A 6,525-nucleotide genomic window follows, 5' to 3' on the forward strand; every position below is an offset into this window, starting at 1 on the left:
CATAGCAGGGCACTGCAGGGCGTTACAGGGCATGGCAGGGCACCGCAGGACATGTAGTAGGACCAGGGCAACAGCTGCAACCATGCAGGCAATTATGTTACCTTAATAATGTTACTTTATTTGACAGAAATCTATGCATTTTCCTGTTATTTCGTAAACAAAAATGTATATTATGCTTGAGTAAACAAAACCCCAATTAACAAAACTGGTTACAAAAATAATTTCAATATTGAAATAAATCCCCAGGAGAGTCCGGTACAGCCCGACCCTGTACATAAAACTGAGATTAGCTCTCTCTTATATTCCAGTTTAGGTTTCGCTTGTTCAAACATATTTAGAAAGGACTTAAACTGCTATTTTTATTCTCAATTACTGACCTTTTGACTTTCCTTTGGGGCTGGCTAAAACCTCTTTGGTGGGCACCAAAACTTCCTCTATGCAGGGAAAATCCTGGTATATGTTGTCAAACAATTCATGATGTTCATGCATTTATTATTCAAGCTCTTATTTGACGTCGTTGTTTGTACAGAATCTTTTTTTCAAGGTTTAATATCCTCACATGGCAAGCACAGGCGTACAATGTGCATCGCTAAAATGTACAATAGAGCCATACAGCCAAAATACAGCCATAACTATTCAAACTGATGGAAGAAAGTGTTGTTTGCATTATATTTCAAAAAGAGGAAGCTATTGAGTAAGCATCAACGCTGTTTGAGTGAAGAAGTGAAGAAATAGAGAAATCCTCTGTTATGGTTGCCAAAGTTTGGAGAGCAACTGGACACAGAAACCAAATGTAATTTATTGATGCAGTGGGGGACCAGGGAGTAAAAAGCCTGGGGAACACGCAGGCCCTAAAACCCACAAATGGGATATTGATCGTTTTCAAGGGGGGGAGAAAGAAGAAAAAAAAGAAGTTATATATAACCATGAAGGGCCTCACTTACTCTATTGAGTGGTTAACATTCTCTTTTTATCTGTCTCACACACACACACACACACACACACACACACATCACATAGAGAACACAAAAACGATTCTTACACAGTATTTTCCACACCAACACACCACACACACACACCACACCACACACACACACACACACACACAACACACACACACACACACACACAACACACACACACACACACACACACCACACACACCACACACACGTCTCGTAAACAATAGTACCAGACAGTGGAGGAAAAAAAGAACATTCATTCACATGCCGGATGGATCCATCTACAAACGAAGTATGCTGGCTAATCACGAGCAGCAGAGCTTTGCTGCAATATTTACTGGCATGTATTTTAAAAACCCAAGTCAGGGCTGAAACCATAGCAACAATGCTTTAGCAAAGAGGGAAACAAAAGCACAGGTATGGTCTGCATGAAAATGTTCAAGCCCACCTGAACTCTGCCAGTCCAGAAAAATGCGTCTTAAGTATAATCCTGCATCCATCCATCCATCCATCCATCTATAGGTATGATTACAGAACCACTCACTCACTGTTAACAAATACAAAAGGGAGTGTGATTTGATTGCGCAATTCATATGTGAGTAGCTTCAGGCTTTCCAATTTTCTTTGGCACAAAACAAAAACATATCTTGTGTGTCTGCAAAGAAGTGGAGAAGGTGAGGTGCTCCACATAAGTTACACTGAGTTAACAACAACAACAAACAAAGCATGATGATTCAGAAAAAATGTCATAAGTAACATGTCATTCATTCATGAATAAGGTTATTTTGCTGACAAAAAATACATATATTTCCTCTAGAAGGCTAACTGACTTTGAATGCTGACTGAAGCTCAGTTGGTAGAGCAGGCGACCATATGTAGAGGTTTACTCCTCGACGCAGCGGGCTCTGGTTAGACTCCGACCTGCGGCCCTATGCTGCAGGTCATTCCCCCTCTCTCTCCCCTTTCATGTCTTCAGCTGTTCTGTCAAAATATAGGCCAAAAAATGCGCCAAAAAATAATCTTAAAACCCAGCACCAAACAGCAGACACAGTTAACAACAAGCTAACGTATAAGGTACGTATAAGGAAAATAAGGTTGCCAGAATACCAGAATTTTAAGCTTTGTTACAATACTAGGATTAAAAACAATACTTGATATCTTTTTTGATACAATGGCAAAAAGACAGGCACACAAAAGTAGGATATAGGTTTTCTTTGTTTTAACAACCTACACCCAGTTATGGTACTGAAAAAGTCACTGAACACATACCAACACATTTGTAATAATGTCAATAGTAATTTACACTCTTACTATTCTTACGTTTTCTATACCTTGTAGACCTACACATTTATGTTATTATTTTTTCCTCTAATACACTGCCTGTATGTACCTCAAACTTCTCAGTTCGTTGCTGAAGAGAATGCCCTTACAGCGACAGGTTGAGGACTAGTTGATTTTCTTCCCCTTTGTTTCATTTGTGCAGCCTTTGTAGATCAGTTTTTTTTTTTAATAGCTTTGGTACTTTCATTACTAAACAATGTATAATGTATGAACGGTATGTACGGTTCCCAACCCCTACGTACTGAGCTACTGCCACCCCCAATCCAGTAGTAGAGCCATTTCTTACCTCTGTTTAGCCAATTTTTTTTGTTGCAGAGAGAGAGACAGGTAAACTTTAGATTAATCAGGGGAGAAAGAAGTCACAATTCTCCTTTCTTAACACATCAGGGGCGCCATGTTTAACAGAGCAAGCAGCTCAATTTCTGATGTAAGTAGCCAATAAATTAAATGCGCCGCCAATATCAAGTATCTTAATACAAGAAGTTTATGCTGTTGATTTGTCATTTAGTCCTCTGTATTTTCAGCAGCAGGGAAAACTAAATACACAATTGGTTACAAAGACTGTTTGATATGAAGACCCAAATAATACTGGACCAATTTATTTATTTATTTAGTTGTGATGAAGAAAAACACAATGTGATAAACATTTACTGTCTTAAATGGGGATTTGGACCCAATCGGCTCACTTTTTGTGAGTCCCTCTTGATAAAGAAGACAGCTAAGTGCCTAAAATGTAAATCAATAGGACAGACTTGTGAAAATCTTTTACAGTGTTGGATCACTAAAGCAACTTCCGTGTAGCTCAGTACGGATACAAAAATGTCTACTTGTGTTTGAGAGGCTGAAATACTGTACCACGCTTACAAAAAAATCCATTATTTTGTTTTCGGCAACGCTCGTATCCAATATCCAGACATATAAGAGCGCTGGAGGAAGTGGCGTTTTCGTGTAGTCAAGGGCAATTTGACGGACCATGTGACACATTTGACTGTCGCCTGTGAAAACTGCTAAACTCTGCCATGTGTGTGTGAGAGAGAGAAAGAATGAGATTAGGTAGAAATGTCATTGTTTTGTGCTACGAGAAGAGGCACTCAAATCGAGTGTCGATGAGGGTACCGAGCTCCTGCAACAAGCAAATACATACATGCATGCTTCTTTAATCAGATGTTATGAGGTTTTTTTTTCCCCTCAAGCAGCTCTGATCAGTCATGGATCAAGGGCACTATGGCCCTGAAGCTTCCACTACACACCATTGGTTGCTTTTAATGCAGTTGATCCAGCAGCTTCTTTCTGTTTCTGTTTGAAGCTCCTTAACCCTATTTTCCACCGGGCGCAACTGCGCTGCGATCCGGATTCACGCCCCGCCCCCGGCAAGCAATTGCGGCCATTCAAGTCAATGCTTAATAATCTGCCAGCCGCGTGGCGGGGCGTCCCGGCCGAATACCTAAAGTGGCTCTCCACTCCGCTAAAGATGCGTGCAGCCGCAGGACGTTCAGACAGCCGGCCAGGAGGTGAAACAGCGAGAGTATCTAGTCGTGATTGTGATATTATCCGTGGCAATACTATACGATACACGGATGCCAATTATCGATCTTTTGTTATAAAAATTGCACATGACATTTTAATTTTTTGGTACCAGAATAGAAAATCGAATGCTTTTTCAGTCCACTAAATGTTGCAGTGGAGTTTTTATTTCTGGTCAGAAAGGATCATCGTCAGGGACCGCCAGCGTGCACAAGGTTGTTGGCAAAATAAAGATGACGGTAATAAATTGCAACATATTGAAGAGAATCACATTATGTTTAAAATGGCAATAATTTTGTTTTGTGATGCAAGTATCGTGATGATATCGCATCCTGGGGTCTCTGGCGATTCCCACCCTTAATTAACTGACAAATCATTCCAATCCTACATGCTGTCAATCCCAGGTTTTGGATGCATTACTTCTATAACATTCTATCTGTCACGGTTACATTACCGTTATGTGGTAGCGCAGAATGAGTGCATGTTCATTTAAAAAGTCTGAACTCTATTACCTAAAACTAACACTGATACAAAAATAAATTGCAGACTTGAAGACAGGGTGACACAACTCATGCAAGATTTAAGAGTCCGCTAATCATTTTGCTTTTTTTGGATTGGATGGAAATTAATACAAAACAATGGCTGCCTAGAATGGTAGCCTAAATAGATTCAAGACAGAGAGGTTGATAAAAAGGCAATGGCATTTGGTCAGAGGATCAGCAGCCACATTTACGCACTACTTATGCAGCATTTCCATTCCCATAACTGCCAAATTAGAGCCCTTTAACAGCTGTGTATGTCGTTCTGTCTGCAGTTACAAGCTACACAGTAACACTTTAAAGGGCAGCTGTCATTTTTATGAGCCCTTATAGAGCAGAGCATGAATACGACTTTAGTGTGCAACACCACGAGCCCTCATCAATGATCATTGCAGGGGCGGGGTTTGAGCTGCCGGCGATGCTGGGGGTGGGGTGGGTGGTGGGGGACAGGCTAATGAGGATGTTTGCGGGTCCTTTAGCCAGGAGGCAGACATGAGGGCTCTGTGTAAAGATGTCAGTTCACGCTTGATTCGCATCTGATGATTATTACCGTCCCCGCCTGGCCTTTGTATCGGCCCCCCGCTGCCCGATCGACGCGCTGTGCCGATGAGAGGTAAAAACAACCACCTTAAGAGGTGCTTAGCGGCTGTAATGGTGAAGCTGAGAGAGTGTATGGGGAACTAGCTGTCACGGCGAAGGTCTGTAGCCATCAAAAACTAAGCACGCCCCTGACCCCTCTGTGTCCCAGTCAAGCATGCACACACACGGACGCAACCATTCAACTTGTACTTCATCGTGCAGTCCATTATATTGCCCCCCCCCACCATTATTCTCAAGTGAAATGTGACAATAATTGACCCGCACTGTCCAGTCAATCTGTCTCTTTTCTCCCGCTCCTCTCCTTTTTGCCTTTTCTCCTGCCCCGGATCCAAGCCGAATGCTGCAGGATTTCCATAAGAGGAAACACGACATGAAGATTTTCAAAAAAAGGGAAGCTCAACTGTCTAAAACGAGCTTCCAGCGAGAGACGAATGGGCTATAGCGTCCTATTTGCATGAGCAGACAGAAGGTTAATAACACAAGCCCTGCTGTGACAAAGGAGAAAAAGAACATAGAGTACTGTAGGTAGGAGGGATGGAAAGTGCTGATCGTCCACTTCTGACTCCTGAGAATCCATCCAAGACACAAGGGAGGAGCGTGAAGGTAATTAGAGCCCTGGATATATGATGGGCTCCATGTAGAGCACCCCCCCCCCCCCCTTTTCTCTGCAGCACCTCATTTCCCAGAATGCACGTTGAGATGAGATAGCAGCAGCACCAACTGTCACAATCTGAAAGTGTGCATTAGTGATTAGCAGCCAGGGGATACCTCTATAAGTTGCCATGGGGAAGGATGTTGATATAGATATAATATTTATATATATATATATATATATATAGAGAGAGAGAGAGAGAGAGAGAGAGAGAGGAGAGAGAGAGAGAGAGAGAGAGAGAGAGAGAGAGAGAGAGAGAGAGTATATAAATGGTTAAATAGCTAAAAGCAATGGAAAAATAGTTGAAATAGTTAGCAAAATGGCTAATAGGTTGAAATGTTAGCTTCTGCCACTCTAAGGGCACGTGCAATGCATTCTGGCAGCGCTGCGGGGCTTGGGGAGTTACTTTATGCAAATGAGATGCGGGCATTTCACCGCCTCTCAAAAGCTCACAATAATCTTTTAAACTGATGGTTGTTGATCTGAAATGAAGACAACTGCATGGCCTATTTCTCGCATTAAAGTGTTCAGAAATACGTTTCGGGGAAATATTTTCGTAAAATAAGAGAACGTTTTTCAAACGAGCCACCATTACGCTCTATTTTAAAATCCGCGGGGCAGACAGCCCCACGTGTATTGTTCATCCAATCAGTGGCCGCCATCGCAGTTGTAGGAGGGTGTAGCCTGTTTTCTTTGCTTGTCAATAGTCAGTGAAGGGAAACGGATAACTGCTGGTGGCTAACTGGTGGCGTGCTTATATGGAACCCTAACCCTATGGACACGTACCATAACTGGTAGAAGTACAAGTGCAACATTGCCCAAAGCAACCTAACCATTGATGGTCAAAAAAATATATTTAATATTTGAACTGTTAACCCACATCTATCTTATAGCCAACATATGTGGA

The sequence above is a fragment of the Etheostoma spectabile genome, chromosome 23, assembly GCF_008692095.1.
Source record: "Etheostoma spectabile isolate EspeVRDwgs_2016 chromosome 23, UIUC_Espe_1.0, whole genome shotgun sequence".
Classification (NCBI taxonomy): Eukaryota; Metazoa; Chordata; class Actinopteri; order Perciformes; family Percidae; genus Etheostoma; species Etheostoma spectabile.